The sequence below is a fragment of the Serinus canaria genome, chromosome 1 (genome assembly GCF_022539315.1).
Source record: "Serinus canaria isolate serCan28SL12 chromosome 1, serCan2020, whole genome shotgun sequence".
Taxonomy (NCBI): domain Eukaryota; kingdom Metazoa; phylum Chordata; class Aves; order Passeriformes; family Fringillidae; genus Serinus; species Serinus canaria.
Genome location: NC_066313.1, coordinates 52,566,930 through 52,592,563, shown reverse-complemented (window position 1 = coordinate 52,592,563; position 25,634 = coordinate 52,566,930). Strand labels below are relative to the sequence as shown.

The 25,634-nt window shown below is 40.2% G+C and overlaps 1 protein-coding gene across 7 annotated transcripts in view; it reads right to left on the bottom strand.

Annotated features, from left to right (window-relative positions):
- Nucleotides 1-25,634, bottom strand: part of CAB39L (calcium binding protein 39 like) — a 61,004-nt gene that overhangs the window by 34,870 nt on the left and 500 nt on the right. For 2 of the 7 annotated variants that reach the window (XM_030234421.2, XM_050974007.1), the window contains exons 2-3: nt 24,627-24,753; nt 8,221-8,445 (exon numbers count right to left, since the gene is read on the bottom strand). The gene's annotated coding sequence lies outside the window, so the exon portion shown is untranslated. Of the gene's footprint in view, nt 1-7,465; nt 7,846-8,220; nt 8,629-8,658; nt 8,852-24,626; nt 24,840-25,634 lie in introns of those variants that run through there. The other 5 variants (XM_018908643.3, XM_018908642.3, XM_050974014.1 and 2 more) reach the window with 5 other exon arrangements.

Here is a 25,634-nt window from a genome sequence, read left to right as displayed (position 1 = left end):
TTAAATAAAGAGCAGAGGATCACACAATGTAAACACAAACATATCCATTACATTTAAATGACAGACTGAGCATTTTAATGAAAATTGATTGTTTGTTTCATTTGAAACATTCTTCTTCTGTATGGTGAGAAAGGCAAATACTACATCACTGTATTTATACGTGAAAGAAACCAAGTTTCTGCTTAGGCTGTGAATTCTTATGGGTTTTGCTGAGGGTCCAATACAAAGATCTATTGAAGTCAATGACTGACAACAGATGGGAATATGTTCTGGTTAGAAGCTCAGCACTGTTCTGGACTGCATTCCAGTTTGTACAATGAAAAAGAGGTAAAAAGGGGAGAAAAAAAATAACAAAAAGCAAAAAATAATCTCCAACTTTCATCTCCTTCCACGACAAAAGAAAAACATCACAATTCCTCCACAGACACATTTGTAAAATTAGTTGTGAAAACATAAATACACACAGAAACCACTTCAATTTCATTATTCTCCAACATTTGCTGTTAAAAAAAGCTTTATATGAGAGGTTTCAAGTGAGAGAACCAAAGAAGTACAATACACCCAGTGTAAAGTAAACCCAGTGGTCCCAAAAAACCAACTCCTCTCATGCTTCATTGTTACTATGGGCACACTCCAAAGTCCATCAGGAAATATGATCCCATTTGAGCCATCCATCCATGTGTTACTAATCCCCAAATAACCTATGGAATTAATACCCAGATCAGACATACATTCTATTGGAACTATAAATAGTAACCATATAAAATGGCCAAGTAAAAAATGAATTCAAACTTTAGAAGCAAAATACAGACTTTGTCCTAATATCTTATTTAAAATAATTTCAAAACACTTCTGCAGAGTATTTTTACAAGAAGAGTTTCTATGACACACAGGAAATATTTCTGAATGTCTTATTTAAACCAAAAGTTCTTTTACAGTGTCCAAAATACGTGAATTTGTATATAGCTTCTCATTTGTTGCTAGGTCAGTTTTACAGGGATATTTTCACATTCAGTGCCTGAAACCTCACCACTTTCGTGTTCCCATTTTCAAGCTCCTCACGATCCTGTTCAAACTCATTTTTATTTCTCCAGTTTTGACTACAAGACCTTCACTCCTCAGCTGAGCTCCCAGCTGCAGAGTCCTGCTCCCATGCAGCTCAGAGGTGCCAGTTTTGGCAGCACCAGTCACAAGAGCAGAGTCCCACCTCAGCCTGACAAGGTGCAAGGTGCACTAACAAGTCACCTTTTGGGGCACACACAAGCACTGGCAAAGACTGTGAAGCCAGTATTACACAATCCACTTGTTTAGATGCTGCTAGCAAGTGCCAAGCACTCCATAATGCCAAATGTGGTGCAAATAGAAGATTAAAAATTCACAATACTCTTTGAGAAGGACCTGATTCTGCATGTTGTTATTATCCTGAAGGCATGGCATGAGGATGTGATGATGCAAGAGACAGAGAGTCTGAAATCAGGAGCTTAACAGGCAAGTTGTATTTCCGAAAAGAATTCTTTTCATCCAGGGTGGGATAGGTATATTTAGACTGTTAAAGTCATCCCTTCATCTTTTCCTCTCAGAAGTCTTCACACAAAGAAAAGAAAAGGGGGAGATAAACTGATTTTTTAAATTAAGTACTCATGAGCTGGAGGTTCTGAGGTGTTTTAAAAATGAAGTTCACATTTCTAACAGAAATGCTGACAATAAACTATTATTTCCTCCCAAAAAGTAACTTACATGGCTGTCTAGAGTAATATGTCTGTATTTCAAATAATCAGTAATTTTGCCATAGAACCAGCACTTTTCCACTGCATAGTTCCACTATCACCAGCAAGACACCTGAGCATTGCTCAGTGATAAAATACCATTTTTTTCCACTACATACCCTACCAGCAGCTTAATCACAACAGCAAAAACACCAATAATAGGGCAGGAAGAGACTCAAGAAACTGTTTAATTCATTGCTCTGTTGAACAGAGCCAAGTCTCTGCATTACTTTATTAGATACAAAGTTTTAGATACAAAACAAAGGGGGAAGAGCCACAGATGTGCATGAAATAACACTTTTGGATTTATCCCATCTCAGGATACACTTTTTAACCTGGCAAAAGATGATCCATCACTATTCAGAAAATACATACTGGCAGCTGCAGAACCTTTTGGTTGCCCATGCAGGACTCTTCTAGGAGTACATGTGCTGTTCACAACTACAGGCAGAAGCACTTGGGGATAAAGTCACTCTGCTGAGATGTGGGAGTTGTATTCCTTAGTCTTATGGCTGGCTATCCAAAAAGGCAAGTGGCAAAACAAGGACTCCTCTCCTCCAGCTTTACTCACCATGACTGGAGTTTCCAAAATCAAAGAAAGCACAAGCTCTTATTAAAGAAGCTTTTATCACAGGTGGGCATTTCTGTCCTGCACTCCTCCTTGTACCAGCTCTCTGCTCTCTAAGTTTTTTCTTAGAAGGTCTTCTGTTCAGTAGAGGGACTAATTTGGTTTAGAGGTCCTATTATTTACATCACTTATTTTCAGTATGTTTTTTGGAATGTGGTTTTTTTTTCCCCAGGCATCTATCTAGTCCTCTGTCAAGGTTGCTTGAAATTTCACAGTAAATTCAAAAGTTACCATGAGAAGAGAATTGGGATGAGAAATGGAGAGTGTGACCACTTAACTTCAGTCTAAAAATAACTGAAAAACTAAGAAGCATGACAACTGAAAAAAATGCAACATAGGCTCACCAAAGTTAGCTCATACAATCCCTTAAAACAGAGAAAAAAGAGTAGAATCCATGTATCTAATGTGGAAATGAACCAATTTGAATATAGTACCAAAAAATTAGCTGAAGAAGAAAATTATTGTGCCATCTGACTGAGAAGGCAAGAGCAATCTCTGTGGATGGGATCATATTTAGAGAGGCATAGGAATTAAGAGCCTATCCAAAAATCATGGTGACTTAAAATAGAAAGATATTATCAATACATAACAGGAGTGAAATATCTTACCTGGAAAAGTGGATGGAGTCAAGAACAAAGATAATAAAAATGGGATAAAAGATAATGGCAGAAAGTATCAGATATTGCTGAATGGTAGGTGAGACACAGTTGGTAGGTGATCCCCAGAAATATTCAAGATCAGATTGGACAGGACTCTGAGCAACCTGATCTAGTAGAAGAGTTCCATGATAGAGGGAATTGGACTAGATGACCTTTAAAGGTTCCTTCCAACCCAAACCATTCTAAGAATGTCTGCTTCAAGCTGAGGACTTACCATGAGAAATGATGAAAACAAGCAGCTGGTGACATATTTAAACACACAAGTATTTTACAGATGTGAGAAAGATGCAAATCTGTGATGAATCACAGAAATAATGTTCAGTAGAAATCCAAGGGCATCTATGCCTTTGTACACAGTGTTGAAAGACCTTCATACAGAACACTGTAGACCCAGAGTCAAGTAGAATCAACAGAGGTTAGAGTGGGTGGAGAGAAGCACAGTGGATGGCCAGAAAAATGGGAAGACCAGCATGTCTTGGAGGCTAAAAGTGCTCACCTTCATAAGTTTAGAATAAAAATACAGGAAAGCTGAAAAAGTTATTTCAGCTTAAATAACAATAAACTTTATTTATGCAGAAGCAAATGGTTAAAAACTGCTGATGTATAAACCTCAGCTGGAAATGTAAAGGTTTCCACCCATTGGAGCTTTGAGGTTTTGAAATGACCTAATCTACCAGGCACACTACAGAGCATCTGTTCATAAATTTTTGACACTGCTGTCTGGCAGCAAGGGACAGGACTGAATGAACCCCTTTCTTTCCCACTTTCTAGGAACATTTTTTCCATCTAATGGTTATTCAACATATGTTTTCATACCATCAAAAATGGATTGTGGACACTCCTGAACTCAGAATGGAGAACTAGCCAACTTGTGAAACATTTAGTTTTGATGATGTTATTTCACCGGTGCTCTTGAGAGGAGCTTATGAGACCAAGGAAAGAAACAGCTGTATCTCACCAGACCAACTCTCCTGGTCTCTCCCAGTCATGAGGAAAATGCCTTGGCAGCGCTGTAGGAGGAAATGAAGTTTCCTAAGCCTGCTGTTTCCATCAGTGTGAACATGACATTTCAGACACCAGAGATGGAGTGTCCAGCACATTTTAGAAACTCTACTTTTACAAAAATACTTTCACGGAATACCATTCCATCTTTGTTTGGGAGAAAAAAATGGCACTGATTTTATGTTAGATAAGCCATAGAAACACCAAAAGGAAACAATAATGAACCACTTTCTAAATGTCAGCCTGTTTCTATTCAAGTCAGGAAAAAAAGGAAAAAAAAAACCCACACAGACCAAAGCAGTGAATTGAATCCAGAGCTGGATGTGGTTTACAAGACATGACTTTTAGGGTGTTCAGTAGATTGTCAAAGTTAACATCCCTTCACATTCAGGGCATACAGTCTCTCAGAGGTCTCCAACTCTACACACATTCAACAAGGATGGAAAACACAATTTCAGAAAACCTATCTATGTACTTTTATCCTGTCTCCTCTGCAAAGGGAGAAGATGAAACACAGAGAGATGACAAGACTTACCCAAGGCCACATACCAAAAAACCAGAGGCTGTGTCAGGAATGCAACCTAGACCATGTGACAACAAAGCCGACACTTTATCAGACTTCAAAATATCTCTTCTGCCAGTTTATCTGCTCATAAAGAGCATGTACTAAAAAAAAAATTTAGCACAGCTATAAAGTACAGAAAGAGATCTAGTTCTGATTGTAGGCACTCTCCACAATTTCTCTGCTTTTAAGTCAAATACTTCCTCAAAATATTATAGTGCAACTGAACTTGTAAGTACAATGAAAGAAAAATGCACACAGCAACACCACTCTGCTCAGCAGCCCATCCCACTATGAAGTGACTCACTGAAGCAGCTCAGTAACAAAGGCTTCTTCCTGCCCACAAAAGCAAGAATGGAAGAGAGCACGTGAGCCCATCCGTGCACTCTTTGCAGATGCTCCTCTGGACAAAACGTTTGGTCTTCAAAAATAAATGAGAAAAAAAATTTTCCTTCCCATGGCAAGACATTTGTCTTGCCTTAGCTCCCAACCTTCACCAAGTTATTGAACAGAATCAATCCACTTCAATAACTCATATTGTGTGAGAGTTTGTGGAATGGGAAGAAAGACCTTCATTTCCCAGTCACTGCAGTGTGTCTATGACCCACACAGGTCCTGGTCCTGAGTTAGCACACTTAGCACACTTTCTTCATCATTTTGTCTAATTCAGTCTCCTCATTTCTCCCTCCTGCCATATTTGGGAAAGCTGTTTGAGGACATTGCTCTGCAATGACAGAGCAATGTCCTCAAACCAGGAGATGGAAGCCCCCGTGTGTGGTGAGCACCCAGAGAAGCCCAGTTTGTCCTTTCACCCTCCCCAGTGCAGTCCCCTCACACAATCCATGTTTTACTTGATATGCAGAAGGAATCCAGGCTATGGAACAAGCAACTACTCTGCAAATTCTCGAGTTGCAGATTTTGGAAGGTGCACTGCAAATGAGACAAAAGATTAACAGAAGATGGGACAGTTTTATGGTTAGAGTGAATGAATGCCATCTCTGCTTGGCAACATGATTTTTCCAAAAACTCAAGAACTTACTCATCATAAGCTTTGATGTTGCCTACTTGTTGCATTACCTGAAATGCAGATGGATATTAGCTGAAACTTCACCTGAACACACAAAACATGGCAGTAATGTCTACCGTCACCACAAATGTCACTTTTTTAGCAGATGGTAAGCATCCTGAAGATCAGACATGGAAAAGAAGTAGGCAGCTCTGCCCTTAATCTGATCACCTCAACAGAATGAGAATAATAATATCACACCATTGTTCAATACTGTTATGAAACTGAAGGCACTCACTCATCACGGTGATGCTCCACTCAAGTGCTATGGTGTAGCTCAATGGAAGCACTTAAAAAATTATTAACTCTTTTAACTTAGTGCTTGAATGCCACTTTAGTAAAAAACAAGGAAAAAAAAACTCTATATGTACAGTCTTTCAGGAAACACAGGGGATAAAATGAAACACCAAAAAGCAATCTGGTCACTGAGGCAATCTATTTTGATAGATGCTTTGTTCTATGATGGTGACACCCTGCTCCACATGTATTCACAACCCTACAGCCTCTGTGGGAGCCATTCAGCTGTTGCAGGGCCACATGGAGAGCCAGGTCAGGGAAGTGACCCAGGTTAACAGGAAATAGCCTGCTGGGGAAAAAAAAAGGGTCACACTGGTTTCCAGTCCAGTTCTGCCCAGATACAGTCTAGGGCTGTACCAGCACAAGAGGGAAAGAAGGGCATGGGAGGAGGGTAGGGCTGCTGGACCAGATGCTACAGCTCAGATATTCACCAATCATACCCAGAATGAGGCAGTGATGACCATAAAAGGGGTATAAATGTGTGGCAATAAAAACAAAATACTAATCATACTATAGTTTGTGTTGGAAGGAACCATAATGATCATCTGGTTCAAAGCCCCCTGCCATGGGCAAAGACACCTTCCACTAGACCAGGCTGCAGAGAGCCCCATCCTACCTGGCCTTGAACATTTCCAGGGATGGAGCATTCACAACTTCTCTCAGCATCCTGTCCCAGTCTCACCACCCTCACCATAAAAAATTCCTTTTTAATACCTAATCTAAATCTATCATGAGTAGGGTACAGAGAACAGAATTGAAGTTAAGGACATTTTGCTACCTTGTGTCCTTCTATTGGAAGTCTTATGTTTTCACATACATCATCATCATCATCATCATCATTATTATTATTATTATTTTACAAAACAGCATTTGCACACTGCCATGCCAGGTAACATTCAGACTCTCACCCATGCAGAAATGGCATCCTGTGGCACTCCACTCACACCACCATAATTTATCTGTATCACAGGATTACATAGGCTCTCCCAATCATGCTAATGAACTAGCTAGAAGTGGTAGGTTATTACTTCACATTCAATAAAACTAGAAATATACCAGAGTTTTACAATCATCAAAATTTGCAGGATTGATGAGTCAAGAATATTTGGAATCCCAATTTGCATTTGCTACCACAGAGACCTTTAAAGCCTAAAAGATTAGGAATTCAATTCCATGCCTAACTGTAGTCCATAGCAAAACTCCCACAAACCCAGTCATGCAGAAAGAGCTCTCTTAAAAAACGTCTCTGAAGTACACACAATTCTAACAGAAGAGCCCTTAACAGCTTTTCATTCACTTAAGTAAAAGGAAAACCAAGTTAAATATCCATTTCTAGTAGGAATAGTATCTGTAGAAATAATGGAAACTGCTAACATAATTTAAATAACACAGGCAGCAGCCAAGAGGGAATAAGACTTCCTCTAAATTCATTAGTGAGGAAGATGGATACTATTTTTGTATTTGGTCCAATATTACAAAACTTACCTCTCTACACAGCATTCACTTGATCAAGTCCGTAGCAAGTCTGCTGTGTTACTTTCAATAGCTTCGTAATGGATTAAAATAATTTTTTATAGCAGTAATTTCACTTCACTCATAATATTAGCCCAAGAAAGAGCCTTTGCTCTTAAGAAAGACCCCAACTTCCCTTAAGCTCCATTCTAGTTCTGCCTGATAAAGACTTTATGAATCGCCCACGGCACAGAATCAGCATTTCAAGTGGACAGGACCTATCGGATGCAAACGAGGAGCTGGGACATCTCCATCGGCTGTTCCTTGGGGCAGTTCACACGCGCGCTCATCTTCCCTTCATCTCCTTCCTTCCCCCTGCCTTACGCAAGTGGCCACGCTCTCATTCCTCTGCATCTCAAGAGCCAGTCCGCAGCTGCAGGCAGCCCGCGGAGAGGAGCAGGAGAAATGATATATTGCAGATATTTTATTTTTGGAAACCACACTGTAAATAAAGCCATTTCCAGAGATATTCCATGGACACGGAGTGCTTGGTCGCAGAGCCAGCGCCTTATGTAACAGGAGGAGCATTGTTTAGGGTTGCCTGCGTTAAAGAGCCACTCCTGGTAACACAGTTTACAAAGCTATAAAAAGCTACCAGCCTAACTATCGGGAACAAGCAGGCAAGGGGTTTGTTACCAAAAGGCTAGTGCCAGCTGGAAAAAAGGAAAGTTTCATTAAATCCCTCAACTTTCCGTGGCTCGGAGGACATCACCTCGGCTGACACTTACCGTGAGTGGGAAGCTGGGGGCTCCTAGGCAGCCGAGCGCAGCCCCATGGCCAGGTGCTGAAGACAGCTCTGCCGCCTCCCTGCAGCCCGCGCCGCCAGCAGCCGCCTTCAGTGATCTTCCATTTAATTCCGCTTTATTCCCCCCGCCGGTCGCCGACAAGGGGCAGAGCCCGGGGATCCCGCGATTTGGCCTCCCGCTCCTCTCCTGCCGGGCGGCCGTCAGCCTCTGGAAAAGCGTGAGCAGAAAGGATCACTTGGACATGCACAGGCGCTCACAAGCAGCTGTAAATTTCCACTCCCCGCTGCCTGCGGCTGGACTCCCGGCTCCTCGCTGTTCCTGCTCCGACGAGCTCTGTGCCTGGGTGTGCGTTTTCCCCCCACTGCCCTCCCCGCTTCCCACTCCCTCGCTCGTCTTGCTCACAGGCGCACACACACACACCCCCCAAACTCCACGTCAGAGGAAAGCGTGGAAAAGCAAAGGATGAAGTGATCACTCCGCCGAGAGATTTCCCCAGGGTTAAGGGAGGACATGCGACAATTTCGCATCACTTCAGTAAGTTTCCATTCCTCTCCAAAGTCTGTCGGTGCAGGGGGAGGCATCGCTGACGGGTCCTCGCACCATCACGTGGCGTAGGCTGCTGGAATTAAATTATTCACCTTGCCGTCCTGCTAGGAATGCAAATAAGGGAGCCCAACAGCGGGTTGTTGTTACAAGATAATAAAAAAATCAACATGCTCACACACCACATCTTTCGGCAAAATCCTGTCCAGAAAAGCTGCAGATAAGCTGCTTCCTGCCTGACTATATATTATCACACAAAGATCCAAATACTTTTCCACAATAATACTTGAGGGGATTAAAAAACCCACCCATCTGCAGTACACTCTGAGCAAAATTTAAATCCTGATGAAGAAAAACATTAGCCCAAAGTATTTTTTCAAAGGTTAATGTGATGGGCAAAAAATCATAAAGTATTGTGAAACAAGTGCTACCAGCTATTATCAAGCATACAAATACAGGAAAATGCAATTAAAGGAATTTTTGGTGATTCACTTTTCTCTCTCGGCAACTATTGTTTGGCAAGCGCCACACATTCCCAAAGGGAATGGCAAGTGCTGTCCCCTCTGCCCCCAGCTGTTAAGAGCAGGGAAAGAAGGATGCTTTACTATAGGCTCTTCAAGGTGGGATTTAAAATGTATCTTCATCTGGATCTTGGCCGAGTCCCAGCTGGGATGTGTGCCCAGCATGTCTTTCTGCCAAGCTCTCCAGCTTGGGGGGAAAACTTTACCTCCCATCACTTCTTCCTCAGGGCATAGCCTAGCCAAAGTCCTACATTATTAAAAATCATTTACTATGCTACATTTGCTTGGGGAGCTGATCACAGAGTTAGCAGAACTACAGTTGCATCAGATCTTGATTTAAGGCTTACCTGCAGTAGCTATTCACAGCTCTACATTACAGGCAGTCAAAAGTGCATGAGAAACCTAATTTCTGAGGAATACAGATGAAACAGGCACCTTTTAAAGGGCTACCAGCCTTTGCTTGCAATGCCAGCTCCAAACTGAAGCACACAGGAGTATCCCAAATCCTCACTTTGAAGAGCCACTCACCTGTCATTCCTGGGCTCAGAGAGGCAGAAGCCACCCCTGCTCCCTTAACCTCCCTGCATTTGCTCCTGCCTTTGCACAGGAGGCACCAAGCCAACCATAGATCAGCAGATTTGTACTCGCAACTTACCAGTAAAGCACGTCAACATTTCTGCTCACACTTTACCTACCAGATCATCAAGATACTGCAGCCCTGTGTTTTTGGACTGCCCTGAACAGCACTGGGAACAGGCATTAATTAGTGCTGCTCCCGCTGCACCAGAAAGCACTGCAACAAGTGACACCAAGTGGCAATTTCTGCTCCAAGCCCCTTGTGAAATATTCTTCCAGCATCAAATTAAAGGCTTCACATTAGCCACCACTGACCAGGTTTCCTCTCCAGGCCACCTCCACAGAGAGCTCAGCAAGGGACACTGTGGACACAAAGCTCTGAACAGGATGAGCCACCCACCAAGCTCAGGAGGCACACGAACAACCTGCACAGATGTGTCGTGGCATGAAGAACTTGGGGAGAAAAACTGGCACTGGGCACCTCTTTGTGGGTGTCCTGCTCTGTCCCAGCTGGGTGGGGAAGAGAAGGGGAGCTGGGCCTTGTGGGACCTTACACCCACTCTGGCATTGGCCCTTTCTTTTTTATCGGATACCTCGGCCTTTGGATAAACAGTGAAAGTCAAACGATAAACACTCTACCCTTGAGCTTCTGCTGACAGCACTGGCTTTTCCTGAGGCAGCACAACAATCCAAGTGCATCACTGCTTCCCCTGTGTGTTTTTAAGAGAGAAACTTATTTCCTCTACCTGTCCCAAGAAAAATTTTATGTTTTCTATCATAAATCCACCATCCCTTCAACAGGTAGAACCCCAACTTTTTGTTGTACCATGGAGTTCAACAGTGGTAGGTGTTACCCTGAAATCAAACTATGACAAAAAAAAGATTGAAATATCACAACAAATGTGTTTTGCAAAAAAAGACTGAAATATCACAACAAATGTGTTTTAGTTGCACATAAGGAGTCCCAGTGGGGGTAATTTGTGTATCACTGTGCTCCATAAAGTATTCACAGACCATTCTGTGTATCCCAGCTTTTTGGAAGTATAAGAAATTTATCTACAAAGTAACTATCCTTTGTTTCAGACTAAATATGCCTGTTTTCCTGATTCAGAGCAATAAATTAAATTTACACTCAGTTACAGTTCAACTTTTCCCATCTTCTACCTGAGGAAATCTTCTAGGGCTTTAATAGGAGCCCTCTGGAGAGCTGGAGAGCAAGAAACCCACCTGCCTCCATCCCTGCATTGCAGCAGAAGAAACTGCACAAAACAAGGTAGCTAAAGGGGCAGGGGAAAAAAGATTCTCTGCTATTCCAATACTCTGTTTCATCTTAAGCAGAGTTAATTCTCAGATGACAAGAAAAGGCCCTGAACCATTCAACAGGAATTAAGCCATAATTACTTGGTGCTCTTATCTGTTTGTTGGGGGTTTTTGTTGCCAAGAAGTTATTAAATATTTCCAAAATATGTTTTCTTCAATTCTTAATTTGTAGCCATTTAAAATCTCGAATGATGTAATTATAAATAGGCAAAAAATCTTTACAGTCCTAAAGTATGCGGGGAAAAAAAATTGCACTGCTAAAGTACTCCAGCTTCCACATATTTAAATTTCATTATATTTGTTTCCTTTAAAGAGGGCAGAGTCCTCAGGCTAAGGCATGGTTAAAGTACTTTTGAGAAATGTTTGTCTTCGCTTTCATAACTTAAAATCATTCCATCTAATAAAGACCAAAGGAAGAAAACCCCAGCTGATTTTTCCTGCCCTTACCATTTATTTTCTAATGTGGAAAAGAGAAATTAGGGAACTTCAACAGTGAGTGAAATTGCAATAAATGGCAGCAGCAGATGATAAACACACCATGTATATATATTAATTCTCCTTATTTAATCATCCATTCAAGTCTGTCTACCTCCTCTGAGATTACTTCCAGCATTCCATAGCCCTAAGCAGCCTCTAATAATAATAACAACAACAACATCCTTCCTTCTCCCCAAATTGCTCAATGCCCCAGGCCATCAAAATTCAGTTCTCCACAGCAACAGGTTTAGTTGTGTAATGCTGAATATCAAGAGGAGAAGCTTTAGCATACTAAAAAGATTCCCCCACCCTCCAAAACCTGGAAACCAAAGAACATCCCCCCCAGGATTTCATGCTATTCTTACAAATCCCAAGATATCAACATTTTGATAGTTTGGCAGTTTATTGAGGTGGAGGGGAACTAAAAACAAGTAACTTATATAATCTACAGAGTAAAGCTGTTACACTTTAACTCAAAGCATTTAGCTTTACAGCAGAGCAATATAAAAAGTGCCCAACAACACTTCTAAAACCTCAAAAATAAGATGCTTTACAGTAACTTCATATTTCTGTATTATTCTGTGAGTCCACAGATACTCAGTTTCTTCAGATCCCTGCAAGAGCACTGTGGCCACCCAGATTAATGCAAATGAATTCTTCTTTGTGGAGCAGATCCCAAATACAGACACACAACACACACACTTTGTGTAATCTCTGAGGGACTCAAGCTTGGAACTGAGCCTGTATACCAGTCCCCCCGAAACAGCTACCAGCACCAAAATGCAAATTAACATTTGGCTGCTCATCCAAATACAAAATAAGGCCTAAAAAAGGGGGTGCAGTCTATGGAGGGGCAGTTGGTTTTCCCTACAGCCATGTAAAAAGCAGCAAAGCTTCTGGCTTCTCTCAGGACTAGAAAATTGATATTCCTTCAGTGAAGTGTGGAAAACAGAGAGCAGCAAGATGCAGTGGCTGACCTGTAGCTGCATTTTAGCTGAAGTGAGTGGAAGGATTTAAATGGATGCTTTATATAAGCTACTCCTAAAAATGCAGACATGTCTTCAACGATTATGTTCCCCTCTTCTTCCTCCTAGCTCCCTCTAGCGCTTTTCAGGACATACGGCCTTTTCCCTCCTGATTTATTTAATGCAAATACAGTTGCTAAGATGATGTTTAGTTTAGTTGGGGTTTGGGGGGTTTTTAAGATCTGCAATAGCTCTTATAAACTGCTAATGAGATTTTACTGAATGTGTTATTCATATGTACAATCACTCCAGAAACCAAGCACTAGCCTTTCTACCAGAAACTTTTGTATGTTGATACTTTGTGTACAGGCCAGTGTATTTCAAAGTTAACTCATTTTAAAGACATCCAGCTCCATCATTAGAGAAAGTCAACTAAAATTAATCCCTTTCCTTGAGCATTCCCACTCCCAAGTGCATTGTGTCTAAACAGAAGGTTACTACAGCCCAACAGCTGAAAAATACAACATATTAAAATTTTATATCTGCCCTAAAGTCACTTATAAAATGTTAATTGTGCCCCTTATCTACTGTGTCCCAACATAAAACACAAATAAGAACTACCCCTGCATTCCCACTTTTATGAGTGGAGGAACACAGACTGATGACCACATCAGGCTTGTTACCTGCAGACTCATGCTAACAGAAACTAACCCCCCAAGATCAGTGACTGCCTAAAGAGTCAATTATTTTGTTTTTAAAATAATTAAAGCTTTCACCTCTCCAAACTGCTTCTATTCCACTTCTGTACAGTCAATCACCTCAGTGGCCATGTTTGTTTGTTTCTTTCTTTAAGGTCCATTCACAGAATTAAAAATGGGAAGAGGAAAGACCATTTCAAGAGGTGAAACAAAAAGAGCTTTGCTGAAGACCTAAAACTGCTCATCACTTGTGCCAATCTTGCAGTTTCTACAGCAGCACACTAAAAAACACTTTTTCATGGAATTGAATTTTAAGTGTATAAAATAATTTATCTGTGATCTCCCATTTCTGAAACAGTCAAACAATATAAATAGTGTTTAGTCTCCTTGAAAGTATTGAATTTAGTTACTGATCTCCACACAACTTCATCAAGCACTTTTCTAAATGTTAGGCAGAACCAAGTACTGCAGGTTAAGACATCCCCCTCCACCAGGCTCACTAACCAAAAAGCTCTATAGATGTTCTCTACAATTTCCTTGCTGGTCAACAACACAACAGAGCTTTAAACTTCCTAAGAGTGCTTGAAGCTGAAAGTTATTGCATACTCACCTCAGCAATGGTGATATGTTGTGAAAATCTTGGGCAGATCCACTGCCATTTGATGCCTATAATTTCTTGAAACACAATGTGTGACATTTGTGACAAGCTGGAAGGCAGTTTGGGATTTAGGACTTTTCCTCTACTGGCCACTACTACAGAAGGCTAAAGCACTTTTCATCAGATGCTTTCCAGATGACTTGCAGACAAACAAAATTAAGTTAAATTTAAAACACAAGTTAAATGCTCCTGTGAGGCACTCATTGTAACACCTAATTTAGTATGAGGAAAGTGAGATGACACCAAGCAAATACCCAAAGGTGTGCACTCCAAAAGAATACCAGGAGATAGGAATCATCATTCTGGATCAGACAAGGCTCCATTAAATCCCATCTCTAAGAGGGGCTGACACCAAGAGCAAAGTAGAAAAAGAAACATACACCATAGGAAGGACTACTCTACTCTTCTGCTGCTGGCAATCACCACCTTTGAGGTTTCCTGCAGCATCATCCACAATCACCATGAAAAATAGTTACACACCTTTCACTTTAAAGATCCCAAAGGAGCACTATTCCCCTTTCAGGGGGATTCTTAAATCACTTCTGCATACTCAGATACAACAGATTGCTCTAGATTGCTTCTGAGTTTGAAGACTGAGCAGCCAAGATAGCTCAGAGACTGCTGTTTCCTGTGGATGAGGGACCAAACAAGACAATCTCCAGCATCAATTTATTGCATTCCAGTTAGTTCCTTCTTCGGGGCAGCAAAGCCAGAATTTACTGCAGAACCATTGTTTTTTTCAAGTCACCCCAAGTCACCCCAAGACAAGAGAACAAGTACTACCAGAAAGTCCCATACAGAGGCATGGTATTATACCCATGAAGAAGATGAGTTCAGATCTAAGAAGTGTCAGCTCCTATTTATGTCATCTTGGAAAAGCCACTTAGTCTCCCCACTGGAAAATTTATGCATTCAAAGCACCATAAGGTGCTTTGACACTACAGTGATGGAACCCAAACAAACACAGCAGGCAGAACCCAGCTTACTTCTGTCCTTTTCCTGCAGACCGGGATAACAGTCCTGAAGTTTGTGTGATGCAGGTCTCCAGAAACCATGCCCACAGACACAACAAACTTCTGAGTCTCTTCTCATACAGGTTAAGAATTCTACTAAAGCAGAACAGTTGAAACAAAACCAGAGTAATACTAGGCTAAAAGTCTAAATGCTGCTTTTAGATGAAAAACTACAGTTTTACCCAGTGTCAAATACTGAAACCCAAGCATTACTATAATTCTTGAAAAATGGCTGTTATACTTCAGCAAGTGTGGCCCTAAATTGACTTGCCTAAAGCCACACAAGAAAGTCTCTGCCAACACTGCTCCCCTTGAGAAAGAAAACCCACCTCTTCTCACATTTTGCTCTTTACCAGCTTTGTCTTGCAACAAAATTGGTTTAACATATTGGAAAAGGATAGGAAACCTTGAGAACTCATCAAGCTCAATCTGCACAAGGAGAGATTGTCTTCACAAGTACCCCAAAGTCATTCCTCCTGACAAACAATTAAGTATATTCATCACTTGTCAGATTGCAAACAGATACATGGCCAATTGATGAAACACAGGGTGTTTGCACTTCTCTGTCTCACAGTATTTTACCATCACTTCAATTTTATCTTCCTGTTAGGTGGTGAACAGTTCCTCCAGTCACATTTGGCCCCTGTCTCACATATTTTTCTGGTCCCAGGAAGGAACCTCCAGTGCCTTCCTAAAGATCTCTGTAGTCCATTCTTGCCAAAAATTGACTATATTGAGCAAATTAGGGTATTCTTTGAAGAATTCTCCACCAGTGTGGAAAACGTGTCCATGCACATTCCCACACTACTAAAAAGCCATCTGCTGTTCCCCCCATCCGTGTTGCCCAACAACTGACATTACAAATTAATTATTATGTCAGACACATACAACTAAATGTGTCCAATTAAGGGTTGAGTTCCTTTTGTTTTAATTAATAAACCAGGGTTATGCCTTGAAGTCCTTAAATGGCAGCAGGCATGCTTCAGACTGGCATTTTTTAGCCAAGACTGTTCTGAACAAGGACCAACATGAGCAGTGTATTCATCTTCTAGACAATTTTTGTTTTGGAGGGAGAGCAGCTCTGGCACCTGGGTTTGCTTTGATTCAACTCCATTTCTGTGTAGCCTCAACAGTGGAGATCCCTGACAGGCTCTGGATACCTGGAAGAAAACCACTCACCACATGACATAAATGGCAAGCTCTGGATATATAGGTTGTAACAGGTCAAATATACTCATGGAAATCTTTTTGGCAAACACCATTCCTCGAGACATCTCCTAATGAAATCTGACAGCTTCAACATCACACAGCAAACAGATCTAAACTCACAAACTTTGTCACACCCTCTAAAAACAGTTTAAGAAATCAGATTTCTCAGGCTTTCTCATATACCCGTTCCCTTCCCACAGAAGCAACTGATAATTTTCTTCTCTGCGTGTGCTTTGGCAGTGCGCATTTTCAAAAAAAATTTATCTGCCATCAAAATCTACACCTCTGAAGGGTAAAAGGCTGCTACTGTCCACTTATAAAAGTCATACTTAGCACTGAAAATAAGTAAGGTCTACACTTCTCAAATGAAAAAAGTCTCAAGCTGTAGAAGCCCAGACATGAGAAGTTATCTATTATCGTTGCAAAAAAATATTTTTAGCTAGATGCTATCTGAGCCTGATCACCTGCAGAACATGTTTTCTAATATATTTGCATGCAGCACCTTGAATTTATGAGAGTTGTAGGCCCAATAGCAGAATTCAGACAGAAAAGTCTCAAAACTGTTTCTTTCAGAACTGCAGTGCTCATAAGGACACAAAATTATGTCTGGCATTGTTGCAAATTTTGGAGTTTCCACCCAAGTACCACTGAAAAGAAATGGCTTGTTTTATGAGAGCAGGCAGAACCCCGGGAGAAGGTCACCCAGCAAGAGTCATATCAGTTCAACTTTCCATGACCACAGCAAGACAGTCTCCCCTAGCTGTCATCATGGGATGAAATTACTTTCACAAGCATAAGAACTTCCATTGAAATATTCCAGCACACAAAGGCCCATATCCAGAGAGCTGCATGGCAGCCAGGTAACCAAAGATGTGAACCTAAGCTATTTAATACCTTGTCCTTTAGCCCAACAACAGCATTACCTATTTTTATATTTTTCAATTAAAAAAAAAACTAAAAACAGATGACACTGAAGTTCAAAAGTAATAAACAGTATGACACTGTGACAGTTTATACAGACTGGCTTTTCTTTCAAAACTTAAGGAAGTTTGAATGATTCCTACACTTACAAAATAAGACCTTATTTGGATTTAAAATAAGTTTGAAATGGATATTTTTGTTCTTCTCAAAACAATAAAGGAATGTTGTTATTATCAGCAAAAGAGTTTTAAAAATTCAAATATTTACTCTGGTTCCCCAAAGCTTCTTGAACAAGAGCAGCTTTTTAAAAGATTTTGTATCTTGACACTAATTTCAAGTGCTGGAGAATCTGTGAAACCCATTAATAACATAGTGCAACAGTTAACTGGTTACCACTTTCAATGTTATGGGGTTTTTTTCTTTTCTGAAACTTCATATTCTCTTTTACTTTCTGATCTCTGAATCTGGGATTCCTGCATTTGCAAACATGTACTTTCTGAAGACTCTTCATTTTATTCATGCATAGGTATGTAATTAAATCACTTCAACAAACTCAGAATATACTTCTTCACCACCACCTACATGAAGTGTATACATATACAGTTTTCTGATGCCTACAACCAGTACTGACTTCAATTAGAAATGTCTTGAAATCAAACCTGATTGTGTTATGGAAGTGAGATCATTAACACTGCAAAAGAAATCTCCCACTCTGCATTCAGTGTTTTCAACCCCTGTCATCTCTTGGCTACCATTTATCTACTGGGAGTGTCTTGTCCACTGCCTGTTGCCCATGAGTTTTGACACCTTGAAGTATTTTGAGATACTGTTCTTCATCTTTGTAGGCATATCCAGACTCTTCCCATGGTTATTAACTTCACAAAGCTTTGAGTCCATCTTTTGAAAGAGTCAGCCAAGATGCTCTTTGATTCAATCAAATACATGAGGCTATGCCATCATTTGTCCTCTTTCTACTCTGCGTGGCCTAGATAAAACTGTCAGAAAGGATTGTGCATTTCCTTTCAACTGTGTGTTCATTTGGGGATTTTTTTTTTTTTTTTGCAAACAAACATCCAATGACTGAACATCAAAAAATTATATATAAGCTAAAATATTCTCATTGACAGTAATATTTTCAAGATTGAGTTCCTTAGCCAGAATACATCAAACCCATAATCTGAAATACTAGACATTTTATAATATGTTTCCAATTAATAATGTTGAATATTTTGCTTCATGACAACCCTTAAAATTTTGGAGTTTTACATTAGACATTAAAAAAAAAATATCAGTCTCCATAAATTTTCAAGTGTTCTTTCAGTCTTTATTTACTGCTGGAATATGATGGATTTGTTCACAGTTACGTGATTATTTGTAATATTCATCTGCATTCTCACTACAGAAATATGGAACAGTTCTGTATTTTCAGCATCATTGTTGACAAGTTTAGCAAAGCCATTAGACAAATGTCACTGTTCTTTTTGCTCCTGGTATTTTTAAACTTCTTATTACCCTTAAATCCTAAAGAAAATCCAGTGAATTTTCTGTAATCATCTCTCTATAACTTACTTGTATTAATTCCTATGTATTGGCTGCTGCCTTGGAACCATTTCTAAACCAAGAGGTGACTCTTCCTTTGCTGAAACCTTCTTTTTGTATTTGTATCTATTCCAGACAGCCAGGTGTTCCCACATGCCCAGCTGCTCCCCAGCTTCGGGGGACACTCTTGTAGGTAGAGCTAGAAGTGTATCAGTGATGTAGCAGCACATCACATCACACAGAGGAGATTTGCTGAGTCCCCCAAGTGTTTTCAGTAGTCTTCTCCCATGGCCTGATGACCTGTGCTGAACTTTAGGAACCCTGGTGAGGAGACAGTTTACAGCATGGAGGGAGTTCAGCAAGGCAGGAAAAACAATGGATAACATTGCTGTGCATTTTTAACTAGCACTTAACTGCTGCCCAAGCAACCAAAATAGCTAAGAATATCTCAGCAAATCCTCTGCTAGCATCTTCCCTTCCCTGACATAAGGGTGGAACACTGAAGAATTGTAGGGGAGTGTATCTCCTCACATTATTGTTGCTTTCTTGAAGGGAAAAACTTTTCCAACCAACACACAACCTAAAGACCACCAAGCCAGCTTGACTTCAGAGTACATTCAAACCTGTCCTCATTCAAACTGCCTTCAACCTAGAGCACTACATCTTTTACTTCAATATTTTGACCAAGGCCATGTGTGATGCTTGCAAACAGAGCAGTACAGATGTTGACAGCAGACACAGACCTAAACATGGATTGTAATGTAAAAGACAAGATCTATTAATGGTCTGCAGATAAGTAGGACCAAAGGTCAACACAATTTCTAAGTAATAAGCTTTTATTTAGAAGATTCAGCCTTTTTTGGCTCACTTACTTAAACTAATTTGTAAAAAAAAAAAAAATACCCCAGCCCCCACAGATTTTTCCCAGGGACTATATGATATAAACAATATTTGCTGTAACAGAGGACTACAACCAGCATGCACTCCTGCACCCACTCTATAAGGTTCAATTTGGTGCTTGTTTCTAACAACAAATAAATAATATATTGCAGACAGCTTTTCTTGTAGCCAAAAGCAACAGGTAGTGAATGACCACCATGAACCAAAATAAGTTTTGCTTATTTGCAGACGTGAAAGAGAGCTGTCTGTCTGCAGAAAGCGAGAGTACACAATTAAAAGGTACACTTGAAGAGGGAAAGCTGATACAGCCATGCCTCCCTGCTGACATGTGAAAATAGGCAAAACAAAGAGCTGAATGCTCAGGACACTACAACTGCTGGACATGAACCCTTCCCACATAACATTAACATCTCCATATTCACCAGTATTCAGTGCCTTGACTTACAAAGCTGCACACAACTTCCTTCCCATACTCAAGAGCAAACAAACTGTATTTTTGCTGCAATAAATTTGTATATATAAATTTGTACAAGTGCCTTTGTGCCACATTGACACAGGATCTTTAAGAGAGACCACCCAAAGATACGCTGTCTCCACATTTCAAAATCCAGTTATGCAGCAGTACTTTCTTCCATCTTAATTATTGTCTCTTGCAGCAGGAAAAGCAAGGTAAAAACACTACTGTGATATCAGAAAGGGTGTTTTTAACTCATGCTGTAAAATAATCTTAAAATGTTGCTTCACAGTTTATCAAGTTGCTCTAAGGACACATTGCTGTCAAAATGAGAATTCTAGCCCTTACTGCCATCACCTCCCTTGCATCAGTTCTAGGAATGACATGACTGCAGAGGGAGGCGGATCAGCCTGCTGGGCACCGTGAAAATTTAACAGCCAGGAAAAAACAAACCCCCTCTTACCTCCCCTAAAAGTGCAGCTTCTGGAGAAGTGAGAAGAAGTGTGGAGGACTTACTAAATGTAGATTGTGTGAAATTTTTGGAACTACCTCTATCAATACAGACAATATTAAAAGAACAAAAGGCAAAAATCCATCTGGTCACAAACATTTTAGTAGGGGTGTGAAATTTTAAAATATTTCTACAATATGTGGCAGGAATAACAGTTTAAAAAAAAATCCCGTCCCTTTCTGCTGATTTCTACACTCAGGTTGCAACCACACATCCTGATGTGTTAATGCAAGGGTTGTAACACCTTGCTATGAATTTGTTAACAAAATAATTTCATTCTTAAAAACAATTCGTCACTTTAAGTGAAGGCAAATTATACTACCAAACAACTTCTCAAGTAACTGGTTCAACACAAATGGGACAGAAGCCAATTTCACACACTTTACTATGATAAACAGCACTGTTTGGTGGGCTTATTTTCTTTTAATACACATTAAATTCATGTGTCAAGAAGCACTTAATCTTATTAAAGTTTTTTTAAAATTTTATACCAGCCTAAATGTAATCTAAATTGTGATTACTTTGTAACAAATAGCATATGTATCCACTACTGTGAGAGGAATGCCAAATCCATACACTGGAGTCCCTTGAGGAACATATCTTCAGAAAAAGGGCTTTTTTTTTTTCTTAAGAAGAAAGGGTTACAAAGATTTGGGCCCACAGTTCACTTAGTGAAAGAATGTCAAACATATTTTTAACACAGCTTCTTTGGTTCCAGTCGTTCAAGAATTTTACAGGGAAAAAAAGGTAACAACAAGTTAAAGCCAAGCTCTTACAAGAGAAACCCATTTGCCTCCACTGTCTGCAAAAAGGCAGGAGGAGATTTTGATCCAGCAGAACGGAGAACACAGAGAGGTCCAGGCTCTGCTGTGTGATAAGACAATCCAAAATAACATAGATGTGCTAAGTATTCTGCCCATACCACCACTTTCCTCACACTGCAGAAGTAGTTGGCTCAAACATTTTAAATTGAGATAAATGACACCAACAATAAAATTAGAAAGCAATCCATTGATTTCCAGATGCTCATTTTGCACGTAGACCCCCTCCAATTCCCTGAGTAAAGCACAAATACCAAGAGGCTGCACAGAAAATGAGATGGGAAAAATTATTCAGTTAAATATAGCTGAGCCAAAAAAGTTTTTGTGGGTTCTTTCGGGTTTTTTTTTGTTTTGTTTTGTTTGGGTTTTTTATTTGGTTGGTTTTTTGGGGTTTGTCTGTTTGTTTTGGTGTTTTGGTGGAGTTTTGGGGAGGTTTTTTTGGGGGTTTTTTGTTGTTGTTGTTGGGTTTGGTTTTTCTTTTACGTTTTTTTTTTTTTTGGTTGGTTGCATTTTGTTTGTTTGTTTGTTTTGTTTGGTTGGGGTTTTTTGTAATTTTTTTTTTAATCCTAACCAGTCCCATGAGTAATGACACAAAGGAACAGGGCAGTCCAAGAAGTCCAGGAACATCTGGACTGTTTCTTTCTTTGACAGTACCAATTTTAAATGTTCAGGGGACTTTGGCTTCCCTGACCCTTCAAAACACTTAGAAACAAACCCAAATGAAAAAAATATGAATACGACAATAGTCCCTCCCATTCTTACTGCTCCTGTTCCTCATACCTCACTGCTGGTTTCACACCACTACAAAGTTAAGCCAAACCAAGCACTGATGCAGCACATTGAACTGGATTAAGGAAAAAAATCAACTAAAAAAATTAGAATTTTCTTCAACTAAATTAATTTCCCCACAGGAAACTGTGACTAAGGACTGTTTAGTCCAGAATATTCTTATGAAGAGCTCTATTGTTGAGTTTCCACCCCACAACACATATCTACCCTGTTTTCTACGGTTTTAGTCAAATTCCCTTTAGTACATTTGAAACCTTACATGTTTCAGTTTTATTTGAAAGTGGTTGCTTCACCACACACAATAATGACTTCAGGTTGTTGCCCTATGCCTCCTTTAAATGGCTTCTATTAGTTCAAGTCCAATTCTACACTAGGCACTGCCTCTCTTGCCTTTGCACAGCAGCTACCAGCACCAGCACCAGCTCATCAACCTTCTATCAGCTGGCACCACAAGGGCAGCTGCCTCCACACTTGGATTTAAAAGTCAAAATGAAGTTGTAGGGGTCTCCAGAGATCATCTCTTCAGAGTGGGAACACCACAAATTCATTAATTCTTGCAGATTGCTTAATGTCTCCTACTTGTTCATGTAATGAAAATAGTTTGTGTGCATACTTTACCCTGCAGGCAAACCCACAAACAGCCATCAAAAGGGTCAGAATACTTTACAGCCACAAGCCTTACTTCAGAAAGTACCAGTGAAATTTTATTTCAGATAAATATATTGTTGTGTTCACATGGAAAAATGAAGATACAAAGGGTTTTAGGCATCCATTTTTTTTTTATTCCTTTCATCATATACATCTACTGCCTGGTTTCCAGAAATCTCAGGCCCTTTCAAGTGCACTTATAATCACAGGCTTTCAGATCTTGCTAATTCACTCACATCACCCAGAATTAGAGGGCAGAGTTTTAGGTCTTGATCAGTGTGGTGGGGCTGTGGCACAGCAAAGGCAACACATGCTGCTCAGCTTGGTCTGACACAACCTAACATCCAAAGAAGTCCTTGCTCTCTGTGCTCACACAGCTGCCTGGAGTCTTTGCTGGCACTGAACACCGAGACTGGAAGACAGAAATATGGCTGAAACTGAAAACGCCTCTACAACATAAACAGATGAAATTCATTGCACTACCAGTTTCCAAATGCAGACCTTGGAGAAAATGCCAGCCAGTGGATGGTTAAGAGTTTCAACATTTTGGGCCAGATTCCAAAACCCTCAAGCCAGTTAGTAATTAACAGACATCTAGGTCCTCCACATGAAAGAGGTCTATTGTTAAAACAGTGACACAAATTTTTCCTTTCCTTTTCCTAGCCAGTCTCTGCCTGTGTTTTAAGATTCCCTTAGGACTACAACAGCCTATGATTTTAGAACCTCCACTTCTTAAAGAGACAATTTGTTAGACTTTTAGTTGCCAAGAATGCAAACATGCTTACACCAGAGGTAGAACAAAATTAATTTACAGGCTTCTCAGAGACCCATAATCTCCCCTTTCTTTCATTTCATACCTGGGGAAAAAAAATTTATCTGAATAACTTTCTACCATATCTACAATAGCAAAAGAATTACAAAACATAGTAACAAAACATACTGAGGACCTGTAAATACTCTGAGTCCAATTAGTGAGCAACACACCTACAGGGAATATTAGCCTTTGTCTTCATAGATAATGATGTGTTGCAGCAAAATTTCTAAGATAAACCAAAGGCTGCCTCACTCAAACCATTTTGTTGGTAATCAATTTGTAAAGTAGGAATGATCTATGATTTGCAGTGAATTGCCTGGTCCCTGTTCTGTTACCTTACTGAAATTAGACTTGTCAACAAGGAGAGACTACATATAAAACACAGAAAAGAATCAATGTAATAAAAGAGAAGATTATATTAGAGTTGCATTTTGAAAGGATGAAGTGCAGACCTTCATCTATAAGGGAGCAAGTTAAGTCACCAAGGATAACAGGGAGAATGTGACAGAGCGGGAGCTGGCAGAAGTATTCAATGGATATGATGACACTTTAAGAAGTCAATAAAACAAAGAGCCAAGCCTATCAGAAAAGAACGGAAAGCTCTATCAGAATGAAAAAAACAAAAAACAAAAACACATTTTCTGAATGCCCATGACTTTCCAAAGTCTATTGCTTTGACTGCTTTGCTGTTTGCTGGAGTTTGACTGGTGTGTCTCTACCTTGCCCAAGGCTATCTGGTCGTACAAGGAAAAACCCAAATCCCCACTGCCTTCACAGTGAAAAAACCATCCCTGGAGAAGAGAACTAGATTAATTCCTTTGAGACCAAGTTCACCTCCTCCCACTCCAAAGAGCTACTTTCACTCTGCCTGTCTATGCAATTGCTCATTTTAACTCTCGACATATGACCAGACCTATGTAAGGAAAGCTTAATTCAGCAACTCAGTCAACAGCACCATTCTCCAGGACAGTCGGTCCTTTCGCTGCCACCCCGTGGGAGCGCTGCCCTCACCTCTGGGTACAGGTAGTCAGTCCAGGTCCAGACTGCAGAGCCCCAGGAAGCTCACAATGCTGCTGGAGGAGAGCTGCAGGCAGGTTGCTGGGATGTCAGCTGAGCATTGCTTGTGAGCTTCTGCCACCTAACAAGTTTGGGAAGAACTGAGCTTACTGGTTCACTGGCAGAATTTGCTGCTATGTTGCAGAAAGCCTATCTTACAGTTCCAGGCTAAAAGAAAAATGAAGGAAACTCAGGCATGTTTCAAAAGTGCCTCATTAATTTTGTCCTAAGTCTTGAATTTAGTTTTAAGAAAGATGTAGTTACCATTCTTTTTGCGTCAAATAGCAAGCAAAATCTATTAGTACTGTCTAATATATTAATAAAATTCAAAATTTGACCAAGGCAGGCAGTCATGTTCCTTTAGATTCTTCCAGCACAGGGCTCCATCTTCTCTGCATTTGGTTTATTCCGTATATACAATTTTAAAGCCACAAGTGTTCCCTAACATTCAGCACTCATGAGCACGTGTATTAATAATTCAGCAAAGCGAGATTAATCTGCAAGCAGCATTTCATAATGCAGAATATTCAAGGAGCAAAAAAAAGCTTGTGTTTAATTTTAAAATGAACAATTACAAGGGAGAAGCCTCTTTTTTAAAACATAATACATTACTATTTTATTGAGAGATTTGCCAGCACATCAGGAGTGCTGAGCCACCCTCTTCCCAGCAATGGTGCTGTGAGTTGTCTCATTCCTGTCTGGGGAGCTGGGCAGCTCTCATGGGCTGAACTTCAGCCACAGATGTAGGCACGTCTGTGTAAACATTTAAAAGGTTTTATACAAGTACAAAGCAGATGCTGGACATCAAAATCTTCTGGAGGATCTTGGGTCAGATGAGAGCTCCACGTCATGTAAACACAGCATTCCTGTCCCACAATAATCACATTCTACCCCCCGCCACGAGATTGGCAATATCTACAAGATGGGAAATATTTTCGCAATTATTTAAGCATGTTTATCTCT